Genomic DNA, 12,720 nt, shown 5'->3' with positions numbered 1-12,720 from the left:
AGCATCTATTTAGAGGATAGTGGTTTTTTCCCTCCATCATCCTGTTAATATGATGAATTCTATTGATGAATTTTCAAATTTTAGTCCAGCTTTTACTTTCATGGGGTCTCACAGGGGTCTCACATGACCCCTCCCTCAGGACAGTTAGACTTCCTACATGGTGCCTCAGGGCTCCTACCATGAGTTTTCAGAGAGTCTTGGGCCAAGGCTGCAAGGCTTCTTACAACCTAGCCTCAGAAGTCTCCAGTGTTAGTTCAGCCACCTTCTATTGGTCAAGCTAATCACTAAGGCCAATGCCAACTCAAAAGGATGGTAAATTGTCACCATCACTCAATGTGAGGAGTAGTAAAGAATTTTTGACCATCTTTAATCTACTACACCTTTTTTGTTTTGAGTTGGGCTTTATATTTCATCCTTTTTGTTTTCTATATCTCTGTCTGAAGTGGGATGGGCTATTTTTCACTTCAGCTCTGGCTGCCATATTTACCTGATATTCCCCTCACCTGTTTTAGACCTCAACTTAGGTATCATTTCCCTGACTTTCCAAAAAGAGATTATGCTTTCCTCCTAAGTGTCCCCATAGGACCCCATTTGCACCCCCATACCTACTGCACATGCGGATCTGTCCTCCAGCCATATTTTTTCCCAAACATTAAGCATTCTTTTTTTTTTTTTTTTTTTTTCAGACAGAGATCACAAGTAAGCAGAGAAGCAGGCAGAGAGAGAGGGGGAAGCAGGCTCCCTGTTGAGCAGAGAGCCTGATGCGGGGCTTGATCCCAAGACCCCAGGACCATGACCTGAACTGAAGACAGAGGCTTAACCCACTGAGCCAGCCAGGTGCCCCTAAGTGTTCTTTTTAAGACGCTGTACTTCATCTACAATATTCCCTCTGCCCAGGATCCTTTCCCTATTTTGCCACCATGCAATCATATTTCATCCTTTAAATATCCTTTCACAAAGTTAGGCTTCCCAATTTGGGAGATAAGAAAACTAAATCTGAGATTGAGTGTTATGACTAAAATCACACAGCTACTCAAACTAGGATTCAAACCAGATTGCCCGATTCAAGTGCTCCATGGCACTTGTACATGGCACAAGTACCAAAGGCTCTCTTGCTTGGCCCCATCCCCTATGCATTCTGCCCAACAGTCAGCCTTGAGGCTGTTCGAGTTTACTTTGCCTGCACGTCTAGTTAGCTGTAGATACCAAGCAATTTGTATCTCCTCTGAAAGTAGTGGTGGTCAAGCCCCCTTGCGCTCACTGTAGAGCAACTCTGAGTTGACCCGTAAAATCTTCATCATTGGGACAGAGACAAAGTTACCCATTGGGTGATGTTATTTGATGTCAGTGGTGCACTGTTGCTTATCCTCCTTCCCTTGACTGTTCTACCTGCCCCACTTCCCTTACCTTCCATGTCCATGTGAATCCTCATCCCAGTGTCTGGGTAACCTGCCATACAGTGTACACCTACGTCCTCGGCATGAAATAGTCACTACAGAGACTCAAGTCAAAGGGCATGACCCTGTGGGATATATGGGCTTCCCAGAAGTCACTACAATGCCCTGATACAAGTTCTAAAGAAATAAAATATTGGGCATTGCTGTATTACATATAAACCATGGTGCATACAATTAAATATATATAGCATATAAAAGGAAAATATTCCTTCCAGAGTTAACTGACATATGATTCTCTCTTAACACACTGAGTGACTCAAAAGTAGATTGCAATTTACCAATTAGGAATCTCAGGTAAAAGTTTAAATTCATTATAAACAAATAGTAAAAACTGGCAAGAAAATACCAATATTTAAAATGTTATCATTTTTATTTTATTATGGGGGGGTAGAGATGTTTGACATACAAAAATGGATTATTTTTTATAAGATCTCAACATAGTACCATGCAATTATTCCTTGATTGTCTACCTCTTAAGTCAAAAATAATATATATCTTGCTTTAATTGGGAATATTTCTGGGCATATTTAACTTAGTATATTGTTAATGTCTTTATTACTAGAAATTCTATTTTCCTGAAAACATTAGCATCATATAATACTTGGTCTCTTTTGAAAGTCTCTTTTATTTTGCACATGTCAGAAGTTACAATGCAGCCATATAGATGGAGAATCTTCAACCTAAAAAAAAAGTGAAGAGACAAGACCCCCAATTATGTAGAGTGGAGACAGTAGAGCCTAGATTCTAAGCATGGTAAGTGTATGAAAATTATTTATGTTAAGTACTTTATGTTTCTCAAGGAGAAAGATAGCATCAAACTTGAGAACATCAAGTGCATTTTAAAATTCTGTCGCCTAGGGGCGCCTGGGTGGCTCAGTGGGTTAAGCCGCTTGCCTTTGGCTCAGGTCATGATCTCAGGGTCCTGGGATCGAGCCCCACATCAGGCTCTCTGCTCAGCAAGGACCCTGCTTCCTCCTCACTCTCTGCCTGCCTCTCTGCCTACTTGTCATCTCTCTCTGTCAAATAAATAAATAAAATTTTTTAAAAAATTAAAAAAAAAATAAAATTCCGTTGCCTTAGTGAGGAATGGTGAGAATATCTGAAGTTGAAGACCAGCTATATTCTGAAGGAAAGGGTATGTTCTGTGCTACTGTAACACTCACTCTCCATAAAAAAAGTTTTAGTGGAACACAGTCCTGTGCATTCACTTTCACGCTAGATGGGCACAGCTGAGTAGTTGCAATAAGCACATCTGACCTGTCAAACCTAAAGTATTCATTCTCTGGCCATTTACAAAAGGATTTTTCCAACCCTACTTTATGTGAAGTAGTGAGGGAAGGACATGTCTCACATGTTCTCATAGCACAAGTTGACAAAATGCTCTAGCAAAGGATCTCCTTGTTTTCAAACTAATCCTCTACCTCGTGCTTCTGAAAATTCCTCAAATCCAATAAAAAAATAATAGTTCAACTTACAGGGAAAGAAGTGCATTCATCTCACAGCAATAGTGGTAGTATGAAGGAAGAATGCGGAAACTCCATCAATGGTGACTCGTTTAGCATTTTTTTAAAATAAGGAAATACTGACCAGGCAGAATCTTATGCAATCAGCTGATATGTGTGACTGTTAAGGTTTTTCGTTTCTCAGTATTGTAGAAAAACCCAGTAATAAATTCTTCTCAGGATGTATTAATTTTGCCTTTGATAAAGAATTGCCAGGCCTAGTTTCAGAAGGCAAAAAGGGCCATGATTTTTATGGTGCTTCCCATTTTGCCTTCCCTGCCAGTAGTTCCAACTTCAGTCTTCACTCACCTTGACCCCAGTTCCATTTCTCCTGTTTCTCTACCTGGTTTCTGAGCAAACTTTTTTTTTTTTTTTTTTACCATAATTTCAAACTGCTCAGCTGTGTGTTTGTGTATGTGTCTGTGTGTTTACCTATTAAAAAAAAAAAAAAAGTCCTAAAGCCTTTGGAAAGGAGGCAGGATTTAAATTTAGGAATAATTACAAACAACTATTAGGCAGTTGTGTGCATTTTAATGTTGATGGTACTGGAACAATAATCATGCCAGTATTCCCTTATTAGTTTACTACTTGTTTTTTTTTTTTAAGTTTTTTTATTTATTTGACACAGAGAAGGAGAGGGAGAGCAAACACAAGTGTGGGAGCAGCAGGCAGAGGGAGAGGGAGAGGGAGAAGTAGACTCCCTGCTGAGCAAGGAACTGGACATGGGACTCGATCCCAGTTCCCTAGGATCATGACCTGAGCTAAAGGCAGACACTTAACAGACTGAGCCATACAGGTGCCTCAGTCTACTACTTGTTTTAGAACTGTCTAGGACACACTCAACTTTTTCCCAAACTTACATTCTAACAAAAGACAAATCATGTTCTATGATCACAATGGATTTCTTCTTAGGAAATCCTATGAATTTGATCTCAAATGCTCAAAAATTACTTAGCCCCAGGGAATGCAATGTGTGCATTGTTAGATCAGAGACACATTTATATTCATTGAAAATAATGGAGAATTGTACATTTCTATGTGGCATGGAAGTTCCCAATTCTATAATAGGAGATGGTAAAATATTTATCTTTTTTTTTAGACTAAGAAAGATTAAAGCTCCTGTTACCAGAAGTACAAAATGGGAAAAACTAGATCAGTCAGATAGATATCTATAAAATTCAAAAACCCTTCCTTTTCCTCTAGAAAGTATTCTATAATTCAGTATTCAAAGGATGAGATATTCAAATAAGTCTCTTCCACCAATACCCTGGAGTCTCAGCTTAGCAATGAACTAGGACACTAATTTTTTACTGATGTAGTAATTGGAAATACAGAATCAGGATTTCTAACCCTCTTACATGTATTCTTTAATGTTAAAGAAGATGGGTGAAAAAAGTGAATTCTAGCTTAAAAAGAAAAAAAAAAGTAAGAGGTCGCATTTGCACCATGCAATGAGATATTGGAAGAAGACAGAATTCTTTGCCCACCAACACATTTGTGGAGGAATGCCTTACCTTTAGGATTTTGGAAAATAATGTAAATTCCATTATGTCTTCTGAGTTCTCAATTCATATTTTTAGTAATAAACAAATTATTAGTTAATTTTCATAAGACATAGATGATCAGCAAACTGAATTTCCTCAAACGGTTCCATTATTTTGTTTGTTTTGAAACCTAAAAAGTTCTGGGGTTCTATGCAGAAGTATTTGTTCTATGGATTCCTCTATTTTCTGAAAGATTAACTCATTATAGAAATCTCAGATTTCTTCCAAAAAGTTCAGATTTCACAGAGGAGACTAGGATTAATCAAATAATTCTTGAAATATGGGACATCTGAAATGGTAGTTTCAACTCCAAAAACTCCTCAAATGTTTTTTTTTTCTCCCCCCTGGCTTGTATATCGTTCTGGTAAATGGTATCTCAAGGACAGAGGCCAACATAACTGGAAAATATCTAATGTCCCTCAAGTATTTTTTCCTCAACTTTTCAATGAACTTCAAAGTACCAACGAACTAATATATTTCTTGTGCTATATGAGAAGTCATGAAAACTTGGTTTGGTCTTAAATAAAGTTCCAGAAGCTACTTTCTGGGAAATATTTAATGATAGCTAGAATTCTGTGTTGATAAAATGGAAGCAACACTGAGGATTTATAAGTAATAATACAAATATTCAATACTAAACAAACCAATGCACAGCTGATATCAAGTTTTCATTTTGTGATGACATTTAAGACTGAAAGAGAAACAAGTGGACAAAAATAAACATTCTCTTACCATCTACAGTTTTCGCAAAGTTTTTGAACCACGTCCAGGGTGACATTCTTGCAGAAACTGAGTTTCACATGTTCCAAACTAATGTGACAATAATTAGCCAATGAATAAACTCTGGGAAGGAGAAAGAGAACAAAAAGTTATGAGAATAGATAGTGAAGTGTACTTTTTTATGAAGTTTTCAAAAACTCAGCCCCCAAATTTACTTTGGCTTTGCATGTTCACTAACCCCACACTATCCCTCCTCCCCTACCAGTCCTGCCCTCCCATCCAGACAGAGACTGCAAATATAGTTCCCTAACAGCAGCACATGCAATGAACACACCGAATAAAATTTCCAGACCAAAAAACAAAACAAAAAAAAGTAAAGAAGACAGGGGCAAAGATCTAAAGATGTCAGATTCTACTTGGAGATACTTAGAGAAAGGGTAATAGTAGATAGATCCAAAGGGTTATTACAGTGTTGTCATTTTGATGGGTATTTAGTTATAATGAAGTAAAAGTGATCATTATCTTAACATCTGGCACCAGACTTACTCCCAGAAGGGACCTGTCTTTGTTTGGGCTAATACTGTGCTAGACGTTTGTAGGAGGAAAGGGCCTGCAGAACAACATGTCATAGTTCTGCCACTCTTCATGGACAGGGATGGGTTTTTCTTCCTCCTGACAGCTGGGTAAATAAAGACCGTGGAGTGGGGAGAGACAGAAGGCAGAAAATGGGGCGAGGCCAGAGCTGGCAAGGTAAGGTTGACGGGACACTTGAGGCTGTGAGAAGGTATTCTCTTTGTTGTGATATAGGCCTTTCTTCGGGTTCCCTGAAACATTTCTACTGAGGTTTATTTCACTCACTATTGAGATAGAAGAGGCTGAGTTACCATTGTGCATGTGAGAGGGAGCAGGACCCCAAGAAGCACAAGACAGGAGGGGACCTGAGAGTCTAAGTCCCACCACCCCAGGATTTGTCAGAATCATGAGGATGGAATTTTGGAAATGTTGAAGAGTCTACCTAGATCTTGGGAGTAAAATGTCCACTCCCAGGACAAGGGATCCATATATAACCTAAATTGTTAGTCCTCACGGGATGACTCCTGGACCAGCAGCATCAGCATCACCTAAGAAATTGTTAGAAAATTTGGCTTCACTCCTGATCCACTAACTCAGAAACTATAGAGTTGGGGCTCACCAGTCTGTGTCTATAGGTGTGTGTGTGTGTGTGTGTGTGTGTGTGTGTGTGTGTGTATTTCTGTTTAAGATTTTGTATATTTATTTGAGAGAGAAAGGGAGAGAGAGAGAGCAGGAGCACATGGAAGGAGGGACAGAGGGAGAGGGAGAACATCTCCAGCAGACTCTGCTCTGAGCACAGAGCCAGAGGTGGGGCTCAATCTCATGACCCCAAGATCATGACCTGAGCTGAAATCAAGAGTTGGATGCTCACCTAAGGGTCCCACACAAGCCTGTGCTTTAACAAGTCTTCTGAGTGATCCTGATGTACATAAAAATTGAGAACTACTGATCTTATCGATGGTTCACAGCCTTGGCCACACAGCAGATCCACCTGGGATCCAATGATTAGCAAATATGGATGCTAGAGAATCATTGTCAGTGATTCTACCATCTAAACAAATTGTACTTCTGAGAAACAGATTACTGAAAATAAATCTATAGGTTAAAGTAAAAAACCTCTGGTAAGCAGGAGTTTTTACTGACCTTCTAGTTGGGCTTCCTAAAAATAGTAATTCTGCTTTAACAGAATCCATGTTCAGTATTTGTGCCCTCTGTAAGCATTAATTCTTCTGTCCATTTCAGACTCTTCTGTTAGGCTAGTTACCAGGTCTCCATCTAAAATTGGGGGACTATGGGAAAGCAGGTAAGAATGGGGAATAGCAAGAAGGGGAGAAAGTTAGGGCAAGTAGGTCTGTAGCAAACATATTTTTACTATCCCCAGAACTGTTGGGAAATGGGACAGTCATCAATGTCAGAAACATGAGATGGTCCCATGGAAATAAAGCCATGCCAACGTTAAAAGCAAAGGAACTTTCAAACTTAAATGCTAAGTATTATCATCTTTGCTATCCAGATATAGACCCAGATCGTATGTGTGGCCTGTACTCACTATCAAAGATGATCTGTTTGGGGATTTTGAATATTTTACATAGCATACCATGGAGAGGTGTCCTAATGTTAACAAGGGCAAGGGGAAAAGCTTCCTTAGACAGTCTCTGATATAGTTCCCCATGTTTCATACTGGTGAAAGCACATTATCTATAATAAGAAATCTATGCTTTTCAATGTTAAAAGAACATTATACATACAAAAAATTCCACAATTTATGTCCTCATCTTTAAAATGGACATTTTCTTAGGGTACCTGGGTGGCTCAGTCAGTTAAGCCTCTTGCCTTCTGCTCAGGTCATGATCCCAGGGTCCTGGGATCAAGTCCTACATCGGGCTTCACTGCTCAGCTAGGAGTTTCCTTCTCCCTCTCCCTCTGCCCCTCCCCCCACAACTTATGCTCTCTCTCTTTCTCACTCTGTCTCTTTCTCAAATAAATAGGTAAAATCTTTAAAAAAAGAAAATGGACACTTTCTCTAGTTTTCAATTAATAACAGAAAAATCAGAGGACTTTAAATGTCATGATAATATCCATAAATATTGAAATTCTGATATCTCTTGGGGTTCCACTGAATGATTAGACCAGTGCTCTCAAGTCTTCCCTATAATAATTATGAAAATTCAAAGTTCTTTACAATGGATTTATTCAAAATGAGTAATGATAATTTTTACTTTCTAAGAAATAACCACCTTAAATAAGTAGCATGAGTGTATGCATAGTGAATAATACTTATGATTTGAACAAAAACAATTTTAATGGTATTTATAAACAAATAATAATGCCTAACACAGAGTGCTTTTCATATTTAAGGCCCTTAAATCTTTTCCTGAGTTAAGTCACTTAGTCCCCACGAAGACCCTGAGGCAGGACCTATCATTTTCATCTTCATGTTACTGATGAGGAAAGTGAGGCACAGAGAGGTTTAGTATCTCATCCAAGGTCACCCGGCTAATAAAAGAGCTGGGGTTTGGGTCAGGGAATTGGGCCCCAAAGTCCATGCTAAATCAATCCTGCCTCTCAAATGAAACAAATGATTTAGTCTACTTGCACAAGAATTATGTGAGTGTTTTCCTGAACATTTTAGTTAGAGATCTTATCGCCTCACAGGAAAAAAAAAGTAATCTGCTTCTCATTCCTGAGTGTCTATCAGTAAATGAGTCGGCAAGACTCTGTTTGATAATTGTTCCTGTTCATTTCTGGTCCAAACCTCAATGATAATATAAAAACCACAGGATGCAGACCCAGGTTTCTGTTGCATGTTTTCATGAACATGAGAACAGTGTTTCATGTTTTCCTCTAAGAAAACAAGTTCACTAACGTGAGGAAGGCAATGTAAGAACAGGTTTCACATTGCTGTAAATGTTTCTCTCAGGTTATTCAACTACTTCCGGAAGTCCCCATCGCTTTCAAAATAGAACATTCTTTTCTCTTACAATCGAATAAATCCTGCTCAGATAGGCTCTGCTGTAGAGGTACCCCTGCTCTGAGAGATGCAGTAAAACAATGAAACACCCACTCATGTCGTATATTTGCCTACTTGATCACCTCTCTCTAAATTAAGCTACTGAATGGCTGGCTTGGGGGCAGTAAACAAGGCAACATAACTGGTTTTGTATTCACATTTGAATTAACTGAATGTTTTATTGGAGACAAAGTAAAATAGAAAAGGAAGATCCTGAGGCAGCATGAAGCAGGCAATCCAGTAAGAGTGCCAGGAGAGCCAACAAAAATGGGGGTGTTGCCATAGTTACCAATAAACACACACACACACACACACACACACACACACACACACACAGAGCCTACAACCTCCATGTCGGTAAGATAGTGAAAACCAGCAAAATAAGCTCTCAAGTCTAGGGTTGTTCTCTCCTCTGTACTTTAATTAGTATGATCCAGCCTTTGGAGACAAGCCAGAATGAAAAAAAAAAAAAAGTCTTTAATTCTGCCTGTTAGTAGGTTCTAGCCTTATGAAACCCTCTCTGAAGTGAAGCCTCTGGTACATATCAGTGTAATTAGAGACACAACACCCTTCTACTGTGAAGGTAGTCTCCTAATTAGGGACTGACCTGAGCTGTGTATCATTCATGCAGGCTCCCCGCCAACAGTAACACAGGAAAGACTCGGGTTCCAGTCAAGTCACACTTTTGTTAGTTCTGTATCACCCAGACAAGGGACTTTTGTCTCAGAGACAAAATCAGTAAAAGCTAATAGTGGCTTATCATTAGCCTAGCACACTGTATATTCACTTTATATTTTGTTATATTTCAGTCAGACATTTATAAGTGAAATCCAAACACGTATAGTAAGTAAGATGATCAGCGGGATCATAAGCGCAGTCTTTATTCAGATAGTCACAGATAAAAGACAAAATGAAAGAAAGGTCAGTGGGCGGAGGGGGGGGGTGTAGTTTCCATCTGTAACGTGGCTTAAGCATAAATAAAAACTGGGCCTGAAGGAAAAGCAGGCCTCAAGGCCATAATGAAGTACATTTATGATGTCTTCCTTTCTATTCTATTCTACTGATTTTTCCCATGTAGATTTGTAGGATCTGACAAGCGTCCTCTGTCTACCAACTGCGGCATCCATTATGACGATCATAGACAGACGTGATGAGCAAGAGGGATGATACTGGTGAAGTTGCAAAGAGGAGAGGAAGCATGTCGGTTCTGTAAATCCAGCAGAAGTGTGTGTGGGCCCAGTGGTCTGCTAACCCAAGGGCATAGATCTGTGGTAAATACTGTCGTAAATGAATGGAAAACACCAGGGTAGTTTGAATTCATGTCTATTTTACATGCCCCTCTTATTTCCATTCAGACCCATTTCCAGACCCTGCATCTAGTATATAGATGCAATTCCACAGGAGGAAACCAAGTATAACCTTTATATTTTTTGTAGACCAACAGGGGGCCACACCCTAAAATACCATCATAGAACAAATGCATTTGATAAAAAGGGCTGTGTGACTCTTCCAAACTGATAAATGATTGTCTCATATATTATCTTTAATCAGAGATTTTAAGTTCAACAGATGTTAACTAGACTTATTGTGGTGATAATTTTGCAGTATACAAATACTGAATTTTTATGTTGTATGCCTGAAACTCATATAATGTTATTTATCAGTTAAACTCCAATAAAAAATAAGTAAATCAAGCAGCTTAGCTCTAGAAAAATAAGACAGTATGTATTTATCATTGTAACACATTGTAAAGTGTGTATATTTTATACATATTTGGGTATTCTACTTTAAGTTATATTCAGTGTATCAAGAAATCCTGAGAATCACCTGGAAAACTTTTCATGAAATGGTATACTGGAACAAATACTTAACAAAATTTTTTAAAAATTGATCATTAATACCATAATATCTATAAAGAATATTTATAAATCTATGAAGCTACACATATGTATGTTTCTTTTTTTTTAAGATTTATTTTTTTGAGAGAGAGAGACAGAGAGACAGAGCATGCATTGGGAGAGGGGCAGAGTAAAAAGTAGAAACAGGCTCCCTGGTGAGCAGGAAGCCTAAATCAGGTCTCAGTCCCAGGTCCCCAAGATCACAACCTGAGCAGAAAGCAACCACTTAACTGACTGAGCCACCCAGGCACCCCCCAAGATATATGTTTCAATAGTACAAGGGAAACCCCACAACACAGAAATAAATAAAAGCAAAATACCATTAAGGATATTAAAAAAAGGGGAACCTGCTTTTCCCTCTTCCTCTGATGCTCCCCCTGCTTGTGGTCTCCCTCTCTCTCAAATAAATAAATTAAAATCTTAAATATATATATATTAAAAGCATTGAATGTCAAGAAGCACCAGCAAGGGGCGCCTGGGTAGCTCAGTCAGTTAAGCCACTGCCTTCGGCTCGGGTCATGATCCCAGAGTCCTGGGATCGAGGCCTGTGTCCGGCTCTCAACTCAGCAGGGAGCCTGCTTCCTCCTCTCTCTCTGCCACCTGCTTCCCTTGCCTACTTGTGATCTCTGTCTGTCAAATAAATAAATAAATAATCTTAAAAAAAAAAAAAAAAAGAAGCACCAGCAAAATACGCTGTCCATAACATTGGCTCTGTATGTACCAGAGCACTGAGGTCTCCACTGGCAAGGCAGGCAGGTCCACACACCACTGTTGGAAGAATGCACTGTACAGCCTTTCCGAGAGCACTTCAGCAATATTAATTTCAAAGCCTTAGAAATGTTAATTTCCTAATTTTTTGAACTAGTAATTCTATTTTTTAGGGCTTTCCATGAATGAAATAATAAAAGATGTAAATATTTGCATATGAGGATATTTTTTAGTATGTTATTTTTTATAAAGAAAATCAAAAGCAATCTCTACACCCAACATTAAGATAATTTTTTTAAAGATTTTATTTATTTATTTGACAGACAGAGATCGCAAGCAGGTAGAGAGGCAGGCAGAGAGAGAGAGAGAGAGGAGGAAGCAGGCTCCCTGCTGAGCCGAGAGCCGGACGCGGGGCTCGATCCCAGGACCCTGAGATCCTGAGACCCTGAGCTGAAGGCAGAGGCTTAACCCTCTGAGCCACCCAGGTGCCCAAGATAATTTTTAAATCAAGTATAGCATATTTATGTAATGGGATATCAAGCAAACATCAGAATAATATTTTTGAAAATTAATGGTTTATTAGGAGAACATGGCACAAGTTTAGATGGAAAAGTGACAAACGATTATATTTATGGGATGATTCATATTTAAGTACATTAAGTGATTTGTAAGAAAGCTTTTGGAAAATATAAGCTCTTTTTTTAAAAAAAGAATTCACATTCACAATGTGAATGCCCACCTGAATCCTACCAATCCTTCAAGGATTATCTGAGGTTAAACCATTCTCCAGAAGTCACCCCCCCTCTTAAAAGATGTATATGCTATTTAGATTTTTACATGTGTGTGTGTGTGTGTGTGAGAGAGAGATACTTTTCTTAAATTAGGTGGTAAGTACCTTGAAGGAAGTACTTGTCTGGATATTGTTTTCTATCCCTTACTGCAAACAGCTCACCTAATTATTTTGAATTTATGATCTTTTTAAAGTATGCCGATTAAACTCGATGGCAGGAGTTTGTTGCATCTACTCCCAGAATAGTCAGCTCTTGTGATTCTAAGGAGTTAAGGCTGAACCACAAAGCAATATTTTATCTGAAAATTTTTAAAGATATGTACCAGTAAGAGAAAATAAGTACAAGAACATTATTTGATGTTTCCAGGAAAATAAAATGCTTCCAGTAAACCATTCCCTTGTGGAGGCCAAGAAAAACAAGGCTGTACTCACCTCAAGTCTAGCACTGACATAAGTACAGCCATCTTGACAAAGCAAAAGCTGGCACCTTGCACCCCCTTCTCCACTCGCTCCCCTCC

General features: G+C 38.7%; 1 long non-coding RNA gene across 1 annotated transcript; it reads left to right on the top strand.

Annotated features, from left to right (window-relative positions):
- Positions 1–397: 397 nt before the first annotated feature.
- On the top strand, positions 398–10,764 carry LOC132008703 (uncharacterized). Its single transcript, XR_009401702.1, has 3 exons — positions 398–837; positions 2,100–2,210; positions 9,885–10,764. It is a non-coding gene; the product is annotated as an uncharacterized LOC132008703 (long non-coding RNA).
- The last annotated feature ends 1,956 nt before the right edge of the window (positions 10,765–12,720 follow it).

This window comes from Mustela nigripes, unplaced genomic scaffold, assembly GCF_022355385.1.
Source record: "Mustela nigripes isolate SB6536 unplaced genomic scaffold, MUSNIG.SB6536 HiC_scaffold_711, whole genome shotgun sequence".
Classification (NCBI taxonomy): domain Eukaryota; kingdom Metazoa; phylum Chordata; class Mammalia; order Carnivora; family Mustelidae; genus Mustela; species Mustela nigripes.
This window is presented reverse-complemented; position numbering and strand designations above follow the sequence as displayed.